The sequence below is a fragment of the Ranitomeya variabilis genome, chromosome 6 (genome assembly GCF_051348905.1).
Source record: "Ranitomeya variabilis isolate aRanVar5 chromosome 6, aRanVar5.hap1, whole genome shotgun sequence".
NCBI classification, from domain to species: domain Eukaryota; kingdom Metazoa; phylum Chordata; class Amphibia; order Anura; family Dendrobatidae; genus Ranitomeya; species Ranitomeya variabilis.
Window position 1 is genome coordinate 359,608,083 of NC_135237.1, and position 13,904 is coordinate 359,621,986.

At 49.5% G+C, this 13,904-nt stretch overlaps 1 protein-coding gene across 3 annotated transcripts in view; it reads left to right on the top strand.

Annotated features, from left to right (window-relative positions):
- The window catches only part of CDKAL1 (CDKAL1 threonylcarbamoyladenosine tRNA methylthiotransferase), a 1,052,012-nt gene that overhangs the window by 957,522 nt on the left and 80,586 nt on the right, over positions 1-13,904 (top strand). The window lies entirely within an intron of this gene.

Consider the following 13,904-nt stretch of genomic DNA (forward strand, 5'->3'; position numbering starts at 1 on the left):
CAGTTACTAAGCAGGAGGTACCCGTGTCTGAAAGCACTACCAAGGACCACCTGACGTTGGTGGAACTCGGATACCCAGAGGGAGGCACCTAAGCCAAAGGCTCTGCCCGGAACCAGCTGATGGTACTGGAACCAGGATGGGGAGCAGAAGGTACAAGAGCAAAAGACACTGCCGAGAACCAGCTGACGGTACTGGAACCCGGATGGGTAGCCGAATGTCCAAGAGCCAATGGAACTACCGAGGACCAGCTGACTTTACTGGAACCCGGTTACTAAGCAGGAGGTACCCGTGCCTGAAAGCACTACCAAGGACCACCTGACGTTGGTGGAACTCGGATACCCAGAGGGAGGCACCTAAGCCAAAGGCTCTGCCCGGAACCAGCTGACGGTACTGGAACCAGAATGGGGAGCAGAAGGTACAAGAGCAAAAGACACTGCCGAGAACCAGCTGACGGTACTGGAACCCGGATGGGTAGCCGAAGGTCCAAGAGCCAATGGAACTACCGAGGACCAGCTGACGTTACTGGAACCCGGTTACTAAGCAGGAGGTACCCGTGCCTGAAAGCACTACCAAGGACCACCTGACGTTGGTGGAACTCGGATACCCAGAAGGAGGCACCTCTAAGCCAAAGGCTCTACCCGGAACCAGCTGACGGTGCTGGAACCAGGATGGGGACCTATTCAAGCTTGTCTTCCTAGAGCCCCAACTAGCGTTGTTGGAGCAAAGGGTCAGCAGGGGGAGCAGAGTGTAGGCCGAAGCCTGCACTGGCGGCAGCTTTGGGTCTGTTGTGTCTGCGTGGCTGTTGCAGGACACGTTGCCGGCTACACAGTAGGGGAACAGCTGGCGGTGCTGAACCCCACTGACACATTGGCTGGTGTTTTTCTCTGTGCAGCTAGCACATCTGGGCCCCAACTGGCGGTGTTAGAGCCCAGGGTCAGCAGGGGGAGCGGAGTGTAGGCCGAAGCCTGCACTGGCGGCAGCTTTGGGTCTGTTGTGTCTGCGTGGCTGTTGCAGGACACGTTGCCGGCTACACAGCAGGGGAACAGCTGGCGGTGCTGAACCCCACTGACACATTGGCTGGTGTATTTCTCTGTGCAGCTAGCACATCTGGGCCCCAACTGGCGGTGTTAGAGCCCAGGGTCAGCAAGAGGAGCAGGGGGAGCGGAGTGTAGGCCGAAGCCTAATTGAACCAATTTCAAAGGTAACCTTTAACCCCCCCTCAGGTGTTACAAACTAGAAGAGCCACAGCTTATGCAGCAGTAGTGCTGCACAAGTCAAAGGTTGCTCTTTTAATTTTTCTCCTTGCACACGCTGAATGAAACACGTATAACATTTAGCCCTTTATACAGTCAAACTGTGTTGGAGGCGAGAGTTCCCTTCGTAATGAGACGCAGCACAGATGTCAAGAATCCCACCTTGGTGCTGGGCGCATCCTCCTGAGCGTTGTTATTTGCTGTACAGGAGTCTGCGCTGTCGTGTTATCCCTTGGCCTTGCGCTGTTAGCGCTGCCCATCTTCTGACATCATTTAATGTCGGCCGTTGCGGTTTGCGATGACCATAAATCCCAGCCCCGCAGTGTCTTTACATAGTTAAAACACTGCGGGGCTGGGATTCATGGCCTGGCGCAGTACATATATTCGCCTCTCACACTCGGGTCCTTACACCCGCTTCAGACTGTGCGGCGCCAGCTGATCCCTTATCGCATGCCACGGCCATGAAGCCGCACAGTCTGAAGAAGGCGGAAGGAGATGAGGGACAGGCGAACATATGCACTGCTCATGCCCATCAATCACACCCTCGCAGTCCAAATAAATAAGACACCGAGGGGCGTTGTGTGGGTCAGGGCGGCCGCAGAGGCAAAGGCAGCCAAACAATGATGCCAGAAGACGGGCAGCGCTACAAAGGGGGTTGCAGCGTGTCATTACAAAGGAAAGTCACACCTCTGGGACGGTTAAATGGTCACAGAGGACACATTTTTGACGTGTTCAGTTCCACATGTGCGAGGAGAATAAGTTTATGAGCCACCTTGCACACATGCAGCATTACCGCTGTACAAGGTGCCTGTAAAACATACAAACGCCTGGGGGAGGGGGGACAGGTTCCCTTCAATTTCAGTTCTTGTGTCTGCGTGGCTGTTGCAGGACACGTTGCCGGCTACACAGCAGGGGAACAGCTGGCGGTGCTGAACCCCACTGACACATTGGCTGGTGTTTTTCTCTGTGCAGCTAGCACATCTGGGCCCCAACTGGCGGTGTTAGAGCCCAGGGTCAGCAGGAGGAGCAGGGGGAGCGGAGTGTAGGCCGAAGCCTGCACTGGCGGCAGCTTTGGGTCTGTTGTGTCTGCGTGGCTGTTGCAGGACACGTTGCCGGCTACACAGCAGGGGAACAGCTGGTGGTGCTGAACCCCACTGACACATTGGCGAGGTGTTTGGCTCTGTGCAGCCAGCACTTCTGGGCCCCAACTGGCGGTGTTAGAGCCCAGGGTCAGCAGCAGGAACAGAGTGTAGGCCGAAGCCTGCACTGGAGCAAGTTGAAAGGGAACCTTTAACCCCCCCAGGCGTTTGTAGCTGAAAGAGCCATCTTGTACAGCACTAATGCTGGAAAAGGTAAACTTAGCTCTTTTAATTATGGTCCTTGCACATGCTGAACCTAGCACTTATGAGATGTGTCCCCTCACACCGTTAAACCATCCGGTAGGTGGAACTTTCCTTTGTCATGTGACGCAGCACAGCCGTCATTCTTACCCACTTGGCGCCATGCGCCGCCTCCTCAGCGTTGTTTGAATCTGTCCCGGAGCCTGCGCTGTTAGGTTACCCCTTGGCCATGCACACATTTTGCGCTGCCCGTCTTCTGACATCATTTGGTGTCAGGCTGGCTGCGCCTGTGCGGCCGCGCTGGCCGAGATCCCGCCTCGCAGTGTCGTCTAATGTAATCCCACCGCGGGCCTGGGATCCGTGGCCATGCGCAGTGCATATCCTCGCCTCTCACTCCCCTCCCTACGGCTTCTTCAGACTGTGCGGCGTCACGGCCGTGGCATGCTATTAGGGATCAGCTGACGGCGCACAGTCTGAAGAAGGCGTAGGGAGATGAGTGAGAGGCGGAGGTTCAGATATGCACTGCGCATGTCCATGGATCTCAGGCCCCCAGTGGGATTAAATCAGAAGACAATGCGAGGCGGGCTCTCGGCCAGCGCGGCCGCACAGGCGCAGCCAGCCTGACACCAAATGATGTCAGAAGATGGGCAGCGCTAAGTGTGCCTGGCCAAGGGATAACATAACAGCGCAGGCTCCGTGACGGAATCAAACAACGCTGAGGAGCCGGGGCACGGCGCCAAGGGGGTAGGAATGACAGCTGTGCTGCGTCATATTACGAAGGAAAGTCCCACCTCCGGGACGGTTTTACGGTATCAGTGGACACATTTTATAAGTGTTAAGTTCTGCGTGTGCAAGGAGCTAAACAAAAATAGCTACCTTTTTCTTGTGCAGCATTACTGCTGCACAAGGTGGCTCTTTCAGTAACAAACGCCTTGGGGGGGGGGGACAGGTTCCCTTACATTTCAGTTGTTGTGTCAGCGTGGCGGTCGCAGGACACATTGCCGGCTACACAGCTGGGGATCAGCTGACGTTACTGAAACCCAATAACACTGGGTCGTATGTTTTGACTGTGCAGACGGCACTTCTGAGCCTCAACTGGCGGTGTTGGAGCCCAGGAATTTAAGTTCAGGTGGTAGAAAGATGAACACAACAGGAGACCTGGATAACGTAGACAGTCAGCTAATTATTTAATCAGGAAGAGGAGTGGCAAATTCCTGCGAGATCCAGGCCTTGTTCATTTTCAGGAAAGTAAGCCGGTCAACGTTATCGGAGGATAGTCGCATGCGACGGTCAGTTAGTACACCACCTGCAGCACTAAAGACGCGTTCCGATAATACACTAGCCGCAGGGCAAGCCAGCACCTCCAATGCATACTGGCTTAGCTCTGGCCATGTATCCAGCTTTGAGACCCAAAACTTGAAAGGTGAAGAGCCGTCTGGGAGTACAGCAAGAGGGCAAGACATGTAGTCTGTCACCATCTGACGGAACCGTTGCCTCCTGCTGACTGGAGCCGTTTGTGATGGTGTAGACTTTTGTGGCGGGCACAGAAAACTGTGCCACAGTTGGGCCATACTGGTCTTGCCTTGGGCAGAGGCACTGCTTCTGCTCCCTCTTTGTGCAGAGCCTCCACCACTGCCTGGACGCACTGAGCTGCTTTGTAATGCACTAGCAGCACTTCTCTCACTTGGAATGGAGAAGATGATGGAATTCACCAGTGTGTCTTGGTACTCCCGCATTTTTCGCTCCCGGTTCAACGGTGTGATGAGGCTTTCAACGTTGTCCCGGTAGCGAGGATCGAGGAGGGTGAACACCCAATAATCAGACATGTTGAGAATGTGGGCGATGCGGCGGTCGTTTCTCAGGCACTGCAGCATGTAATCCACCATGTGCTGCAGACTGCCAACTGCCCAAGAAACGCTGTCCCCTGCTGGAGGCGTGATCTCTGCCCGCTCGTCATCACCCCACCCTCACTGTACACACTGAGTACTGGACAATTGTGTAACTCCCTCCTCTGGACGGATGTCTTCCTCCTCCATTGACTCCTCCTCATCCTCCTCACAAACTGTCCCCTGCCTACGCGTTTGTGAGGAACCACGTGGCGCTGACTGTCCAGAAGATGATGGAAATGGTGAATCCTCATCCTCCACCTCTTCCACAACATCATCCCTTAGCGCTTGCAGTGATTTTTCAAGCAGGCAGATAAGGGGGACAGTCATGCTGACTAGTGCATCATCTGCACTCGCCATCGGCGTGGAATAATCGAAGGGACGCAAAACCTGGCAGACGTCATTCATAGTGGCTCACTCTGTGGTTGTGAAGTCTGAACGGCGCGGAGTGCGACTTCTTTGCGCCTGATGCAGCTGGTACTCCAGTACAGCTTGCTGCTGCTCACACAACCGCTCCAACATATGTAACGTGGAATTCCACCTGGTAGGTAGGTGACATATGATGCGATGTTCCGGCAGGTGGTGTCGGCGCTGCAGAGCCGCAATGCGCGCTTTTGCCGTGCTGGAACGCCGCAAGTGAGCACACTCTAGGCGGACCTTGTGCAGCAGTGCATCAAGATCCGGATAGTCCCTCAAAAAACTCTGCACGACCAAATTGAGCACATGTGCCAGACATGGGATGTGAGTGAGGTTGCCGAGGCCCAGAGATGCCACCAGATTTCGGCCATTATCACACACTACCATGCCTGGCTGGAGATTCGCTGGCACAAACCACACATCGCTCTCCTGCTTGATGGCATTCCAGAGCTCCTGCGCTGTGTGGCTTCGATTCCCCAAAGAAATTAATTTCAAGACGACCTGTTGACGTTTGGCCACGGCTGTGCTCATGTCGGTCGTAACAGGTAAACGTTCATCACGGGTCCATGTGGAGGTGGACTGTGACGGCTCCTGCAGCGATGATTCTGAGGAACTGGTGTAAGAGGAGGAGTCAATGTGTACAGAATGGATTCCTGCAATCCTTGGAGTGGGCAGGACACGTCCTGCGCCACTCGCACGATCTGTACCCGGCTCAACGACATTAACCCAATGGGCAGTGAGGGAAAGGTATCGCCCCTGTCCATGTTGACTGGTCCACGCATCGGTGGTGAGGTGGACCTTGCTACTGACGGCATTCAGTAGCGCGTGTTTTATGTGTCCCTCCACATGCTTGTGCAGGGCAAGGACGGCTTGCCTGCTGAAGTAAAAGCGGCTGGGCACATTGTACTGTGGGACTGCCAATGACATCAAGTCACGGAAGCTGTCAGTCTCCACCAGCCTGAATGACAGCATTTCCAGTGACAGAAGTTTGGCAATGCCTGCAGTCAGAGCCTGTGCTCGTGGGTGGTTTGACGAGAAAGGCCGCCTTTTCTCCCATGCCTGTACTACCGATGGCTGTACACTGGGCTGGGAGTGTGTGGATGACTGGGAAAGTGGTGCTGCGGGTGGAATTACAGCGGGTCTCTGGACAACAGGGCCAGAGGTTCTTCCACGGCGATCCTGGGAGGAAGCCGAACCAGCTGCGTGTGAGCTGGAGGAAGAGGCAACACGAGCTGAAGAGGGTGGTAGCTGCCGCTGTTGGTTGGCCTAGCTCTTCAGTGTGTTTTTCTAACTCCGCCGCGTGCCTGTTGCGCACATGTTTCCACATGTTGGAGGTATTGAGGTTGCTGACATTTTGACCTCTTTTGACTTTGTGATGACACACCTTGCATTTGACATAGCAAATGTCATCTGCAACTGTGTCAAAAAAGGACCAGGCACTGCAAGTCTTGGGAGCGCCCTTTTTGGCTTTTGGAAGAGACATGCTCCTAACGGGCGCCAAAGCGGAGGCTGCAGGATCCGCAGTCTTCCCCCTCCCTCTCCCTCTTTGGGCCGTACGGGGAATCTCTTCCTCAGAGCTGCTCCCACCACCTTCCTGTCCCTCACGCCAAGATGGGTCAAGGACCTCATCATCTACACTACCCTCTGCCCCCAACTGCTCCTCCTGGGTAGTCTCAGCAGCAGAGCACGCACCAGAAAGTGGCACCTGAGTGTCATCAGCGGATGCGTCCTGCGATGTGGTGACCGGAGGCACTGGCCCACCCGCCTCTTCAGAGGAAGAGAGAAAAAGCGGTTGGGCATCACTGCACCCTGCCTCTTCTTCCATTTCTCCAATGCTGCTTGGCTGGCCCCCTGTTTCCAAGCCAAGAGATTCAGAGAACAGAAGTAGAGACGGCTCCTGTCCTGGGCTCTCTGTCTGCCTGGGCAATTTGGCAGGTGGTGAAGAGACAGATGGCTGCTCTCCAGTGCTCTGTGTCTGAGAGGATGTGGCACTAATTGAAGTTGATGCATTAGCTGCTATCCATCCGACAACGGCTTCAATTTGTTCTTCACGCAGCAGCGGTGTACGGCGCTCTGCGACAAAGCTGCGCATGAAGGACTGTTCCCTGGTGAAAGTGGGTGCTGATGAGTCACCGGTGCCCGCAGCAGGCACAGAATCCCCACGTCCTCTCCCTGCTCCGCGCCCACGCCCACGTGCCTTACTCACTGCCTTCTTCATCTTGGTTGACTGATAAAGATAAGCAGAAAAGTACTAACGGCTTTGTGTGCTTATTCCTGAACAACTCCTAACAGGTATAAGAAACACTAATTTTCTAAAGTGTGGACTAGACTTTAATATGAGCTAATGTGGCCTACACAAATGTTAAGTGGTGTCACTGGTGTGTTTGTTTGGTGAACTTTATTATTTATTTATTTTTTGGGGGCTGAACTGACAACAGAGAGAGCTGCAGTCACACGGAGACCGTGCAGACAGCCGTAAACGGCGCTGCAAGGCCCAAAAACCCTCCTCTACGTTATCCTATGTAGTGTTTTTCCACAAGTTAGCTGGAGACGGGTGGAAAGACACGAATAGGAATTTTTTGAAAAAATGTGCAGCAGCCTGCACTACTTAAAACAAAAGGAAAATTGATTTTACGGTATGACGCAGTGAAGAACCCTGAGCTGGAGACAACCAGGCTATGGCTGCTCACAGACTACAGGGCGAGCTGCAGTCACACGGAGACCGTGCAGACAGCCGTAAACGGCGCTGCAAGGCCCAAAAACCCTCCTCTACGTTATCCTATGTAGTGTTTTTCCACAAGTTAGCTGGAGACGGGTGGAAAGACACTAATAGGAATTTTTTGAAAAAATGTGCAGCAGCCTGCACTACTTAAAACAAAAGGAAAATTGATTTTACGGTATGACGCAGTGAAGAACCCTGAGCTGGAGACAACCAGGCTATGGCTGCTCACAGACTACAGGGCGAGCTGCAGTCACACGGAGACCGTGCAGACAGCCGTAAACGGCGCTGCAAGGCCCAAAAACCATCCTCTACGTTATCCTATGTAGTGTTTTTCCACAAGTTAGCTGGAGACGGGTGGAAAGACACTAATAGGATTTTTTTGAAAAAATGAGCAGCAGACTACACTACTTGAAAAAAAAAAAAAGAACAGTATGAGGCAATGAACCACCCTCCATGAACTGAATACAACCAGCTATGGATGGCCTATGGCTGCACTCAGACTAGATAGTGGGCTGCACTCACACACACACACAGACCTTGCAGATCGCTGTGAAAACAGCGCTACAAGGCAAAAGCAAGGTGAATAGTAGGTGAACATAGCGGTTGCTAAATTAGCCTTTGAAAAGCACAAAGAAGCAAATCGCTATCTCTAAACTGGCCCTCAGTCAGCAAACAGCGTCCTGTCACTAACTGAATTCACAGCAGAGTGAGCGCAAAATGGCGCCAGCGACTTTTAAACTGCAGCATGACATCATTTCAGCAGCCAATCACAGCCATGCCAGTAGTTTCATGCCCTCCATGCTAAACAGGATGTGCCCACACTTGGAATCATTCTCATTGGCTGAATTCGTGCAGTTTGAATCTGGGAACTTCCGATTCCGGTATCCGATACGCGGCAAGTATCGGATCTCGGTATCGGAATTCCGATACCGCTAAGTATCGGCCGATACTTGCGGTATCGGAATGCTCAACACTACTTATAATGTTAAATGGCAGTGAAGAGCAAACCAGCATAAAATAACACCGCACTTAATGAGTAAAGCAATGCCATCTAAATTTGGTTTATATATAACGGTTACTGCCAGCCTCTGTGAATGGTTGCAGATGTGGATGATGCCTTTTGTTTTTACAACTACCAAGTTCTTGATTTGCCTAGAAAAAAATGTGTTTGGAAATCAGATTTGATACAGTTTTGCATTTGGAATCGTATATGTATTTCAGAAGGAATTGAATATTGCTACCTATTTTATATGTGAGTTGTTTTATATTGTATTTATTCAAGCTTATTCTTCCTGCCTTGTTCACTGTTTTTTATGGTACCTGTGCATCCTACTCATCTAATATATGTAAATACCCTCCACATTTGCATGTGTCTCTGTTGGCTGTGACTGTAAAATATAATGTATGCGGTGCTGGAAGGTTCTATTCCCTTTATTATAGTCTATTACACATTTTGTTTCATGTTGCCGCCTTGTTAACAACACTTTACGTGTTTGCATGTTTATACCATGCGTATGCAGAAGGAGTTTTAAATGAAACCCTAATTACACTAATTTTTACCGTCTGCTTTTCATAAGACAATGGTAATTTGAAATACAATTTTAATTACATCTATTAAATGCTATATTACATTACAATCCTGGAAACCTTGCATCGTTTACTGATAACACTATATATTTAAGAAAGGCAATACTGCCTCTGAAAGCTGCTGTATGGAATAATATTTAAAGGAGCAGTCACTCTTTTTTATGGTCTCCTCTGTTACCAATCAGTAATGTGTGTACTGTGTGCATTAAAATAGTTAACGGTCACTGCTGTCTGTTGTTTGCAGCGCTACTTCAGTCCTCTCCTGGGACTTCATGACCACAATGGGGACCAACTGGTTTAAACAGCTTCTCCTGTGGACTTAAGGTTATTTTTTCAATATAAGCCTATGAGACTCAGAACTAGACTTTCATAGGCTTACATTAAAAAAGGAACAAAAAACCCAGAATTGCGGGCACATGATGTAGAAGAGGCCTGAAGCAGAGCTGGAAACTGCAGAAGCCAGCAGTTAATAAGTATTTTAATATGCACACAACAAACACATATCTAATTGCTGACAAAGGGGCCAATAAAGAAACAAAATGCTAAAGTGGTCCTCTTAAAGATGCGTTGTTTTGTCTGATTCACTGTATGATTAGATACATCAGCATTATAAAGCCTAGGCAAATTCATTTAAAAGGACTATGGTAGATTTGCTCACTTGACTGATCATAGAGATAGACATAGGAATGTTGCCTCTTTAAATCTTTCATTGGTTTATTAAAGTTACTGCCTAGCCTCAATCCCCTGATGACGCCAGTCACGCTGGCGAAACATGTCGGGGAGGCTTAGGGCAATATTTTAAATAGCATCAGGCAGTTTAGTTTTGGCAATAGATTTAGTATATAGGCAGCGGCCGCACCTTGATCCATATGCCTATAATTGAATACAATATCAGGACAATGAGTACTGTATAGGGCGTGAGTCCATTGAATAGCATATTAGTGTCCTCTTTAAACTAAGCTGACCTGTGCGACTTTTAATCTTTTCCTTTAGTGGTGAAATAAAAGCTATATTTTAGTTCTTGGGTTAACGATTATTTGCCTTTAGGCAATTGGTTACTCAGGATTTACCTCCAGGCACGTAGCTTCCACCGGTTCCCTGTCTCACCACAGTTTAAGCATATTGATTTGGTGCACTTGGTATGGCTTTCTTCTCCCTTGCTGGTGGACCATGTAGATGATGTCAATCAGCTTTTTGACCACTTCGCATGGCCCCTTTGAAATTTACTTTCAACCGTGAGGATCAACACCAACAATCGGTCTCCAGGGCTAAACTGTCTCTGACTCGCCATACAATTGTAGACCCTTGCCTGGGCTTTTTGTGCTTGAATGAGGCTCTCCCTGGGCTTGTGCTTGAAGGAGGCTCTCCTTCAGGATCGGCATCATCCTTGCAATCCTGTCCAGCATCTGGGCCCCATGCTCGATGATACTTTGATGGAGTGTATCCTCTGCTTCCCAGGTATCCGTCACAATATATAGAAATCCCCGAGTGTGCCTTCCTTTAACAACTCGAACAGCAAAAACCCCGTAGAGGCTTGTGGCATTTCCCTAATCGAGAACAGCAGATACCAGAGTAGGCAATTCCAGTCTTGGCCATCCTTTTCCATGACCTTCTTAAGCATGGACTTCAGTGTCTTATTGAACCTCTCCACCAGGCCATCCGTCTGCGGTTGGTACACAGACGTCCAGAGTTGTGAAATTTGGAGATCCTTACATAACTCTCTCATTACCTTGGACATACATGGCATTTCTTAGTCCATCAGGATCTCCTTTGGCTGGCCCGTCTCGGAGAAAATATGAACTATCTCTCAGGCTCTTCTCCTGGAGGAGGAGTTTCTTAGTGCTACTGCCTCCGAGTACCTTTTTGCATAGTCCATGACCACCAGGATATATTGGTGCCCTCTAGCAGACTTAAATAGGGACCCGACAAGGTCCATGGCAATTACTTCAAATGGGACCTCTTTAATGGGTAACAGCACTAGAGAACTGCGAAAGTGGGAGACAGGAGCAGTTAGCTGACAGGTAGGAAAGGACCAACAATAATTAATCTTTCGGTGACACCTGGGCCAGTTGAACCTTTGAAATACCCACTCCTGGGTTTTGGACAGATGCCCACCCAAGACATGAGAATTCGACAGTTCTAGCCCTACAGGGTCCCGTTACTAACAGCTGCTCTAATACGTCCCCTCTCAGTTTAGTGACCCGATTTTACATATCCTCATTTACTGTGACGTATGGAAACCAGGCGTCGGCCGCCGACTTTTGGGTAACCAGTTATCACAGTAACATTGCCCCATGCCCTTTTTAAAGTAAGGTCCTCTATTTTAGCAGGCACAAAATTTCTCCCTGAAACATCCAACTAAGGAATATGTGCCTCATGGGTCACTGTCTTGTCCTCATCACCAGCAAGGACACACAGTAGGAACTCATCTGCCTCCAACTGCGATTGGGATTATTCATGTTTTAAGTGGCTCCTATCTGATTAACTTGGCGCCACCGCCTTTTAACATAAGTCCCAAAACAAACAAAAGTCCCACCCTATTATTACTGGGTGTAGCAGGTCTTTAACTACTCGAACCTCATGGGACATAGTGCCACAGTTCGATTTTATAAACACTCTAGCAACGGGGTAGTCCTTTGCTATGCTACAGTTCATTGGTTTGGCAGACAGAGGACAACGGACGGCTATGTGCCTTGGACTGTTGGTTGCAAGCTTATCCATTTTGGCCAAAATAGTAACCAATACCTATTTTAATGTATTTATTGTATGCATTAACTTTTTCATCTTTTTATTGCACTTTTTATCATTTTTTGCAGGATGCAGCTAGGCCCCTTTATGTTGGCTTGGTGTTTCTGTGTGGTGCATATATATATATATATATATATATATATATATATATATATATATATATATATATATATATATAGTGCTGGACAGTCCGCCTGCTAATACTATGGGCGTGATCAATAGGCTGTTATCCAGACACTGTGCATCACACTTACCTGTGTGAATAGCGTCCTATGCAAGCCCTATCTGTGTGCATTTTTGCTACTAGGCAGCCAACCCCTCCATTATTTAGATGAGTGGGTGGTTGTTTTCATCAGTAGCTTGCATCTGTGCTGCTCCAGCCTTTATCAGTGTTGGCCTGCTGCATCCTGCTAGTGCATTTGTCATTTGACAAGATTTTGGTGAGGCTACTTTTTATGATGTGACCGTGACTTCTCCTACAAATTAAATCCTTAGAAGCGGCCTTTGGCAAACCTTTTGCGACCCCTTGGGACCTCGGACTTCCCCCATTTGAGGCTCTACTGCACTTCTTTTGAGAGTCAAGCTTCTTCTGGGTATATAGTACAGGGATGCAACACCACCTGATTTCCTTAAGGAAATGTTGACTATCTGGTACCTTTCCAATAGGCCAACTAGGTCGTCTGCATGCCCGGGGTCTTCCTGGGCAACCCAGGTCTGCACCAGCCTAGGAAGGGAGTGAATTAATCTGTCCATAAGAACTCTCTTGACCATCATGGCTGGGGTAGAGGGCTCTGGCTGTGACCACTTCTGTACCAGATGTAGTAGTTCGAACATTTGGGGGGAGTGAGGGGGTTTGTCAGCGCAATACGCCCAATGGTGGATTTTTGGGGCTCACCCTTTAGATGGGGGAACAGCAATTGTGCCCACTGTGCCGGTGGCAGCTTCTTCTGCCACCCTTTCAAACAGTATCAAAAATGCCTCAACATTATCACCTGGGGTCATTTTTTGCATGGCTCGTCTTACCGCCTTCCGGACATATGAGACATCACCTAGACTTGTAGTTGGAGAGGCCTCCTTACCATGAATCACCTCTGAGTAAGTCAATCTGCTGCTGTTGTCGGTGCTGTTGCTGCTGGTGCTGGAGCTGTTGTATGAGCAGCTTACTTGTCTACTGTTGGACTTGCACCAGGTGTTCCTCCATGCTATTTGACTTTGCTTTGTGGCTAACCGCCGCAGATTACCCACAGCCATCACACGTACTCCCTGGGGAAGTTGCCAGCATTCTCCACCATCTGGGGGAGATCGGCTCACTCAGCTGCTCATAGAGGTAGACACAGGAACGCTGTCTCTTTAAATCTCTGACTGATTTATTAAAGGTACTGCATAAACCAGTGCAACGTTGGCAAAATAAATAATGCCATTTTGGCCTAGCAGAAAATCAAAGCTTAACTATGGCATAGTTTGTGTTTCTGCTGGGATCCGCCCGCTCAGGAAAAAATAACAAAAGGTTCAGCTTTCCTTATCATGAAAACAGCTCTGGAGCTTGCACCTCCAGACACACCAAACCCTGAATGAGCCAGGAGGCTGTGTATTTATCCTCTGGACTCCATCCTGGGAGATATGGTGAACAGCCTCCCACCCGCAATACAGCTATTCACTCAACTTAGCCCTAAACATGGCCAATTAGCCCCTCTCAGCACCTAGTGTGCTGGAGCATTTTCCTATGTTCATATCACTGACGCTAACAACCTCAGTGATATATTTCTGCCCTCCAGTACGTTGTCACAACAGTTCTTTTAAAAAAAGCATCTAAATAGTAGCTTGGGTGTAAGGGATGCTGACTTAGCAATTGGTGCTTGAGTAGCCCCTCATAACTAGCTGTTATTCTAAATGACATTTGTTAGGTGTTACTGATGTTACATTCAGGAAAAAGCGCTTTGCTTCATGATGA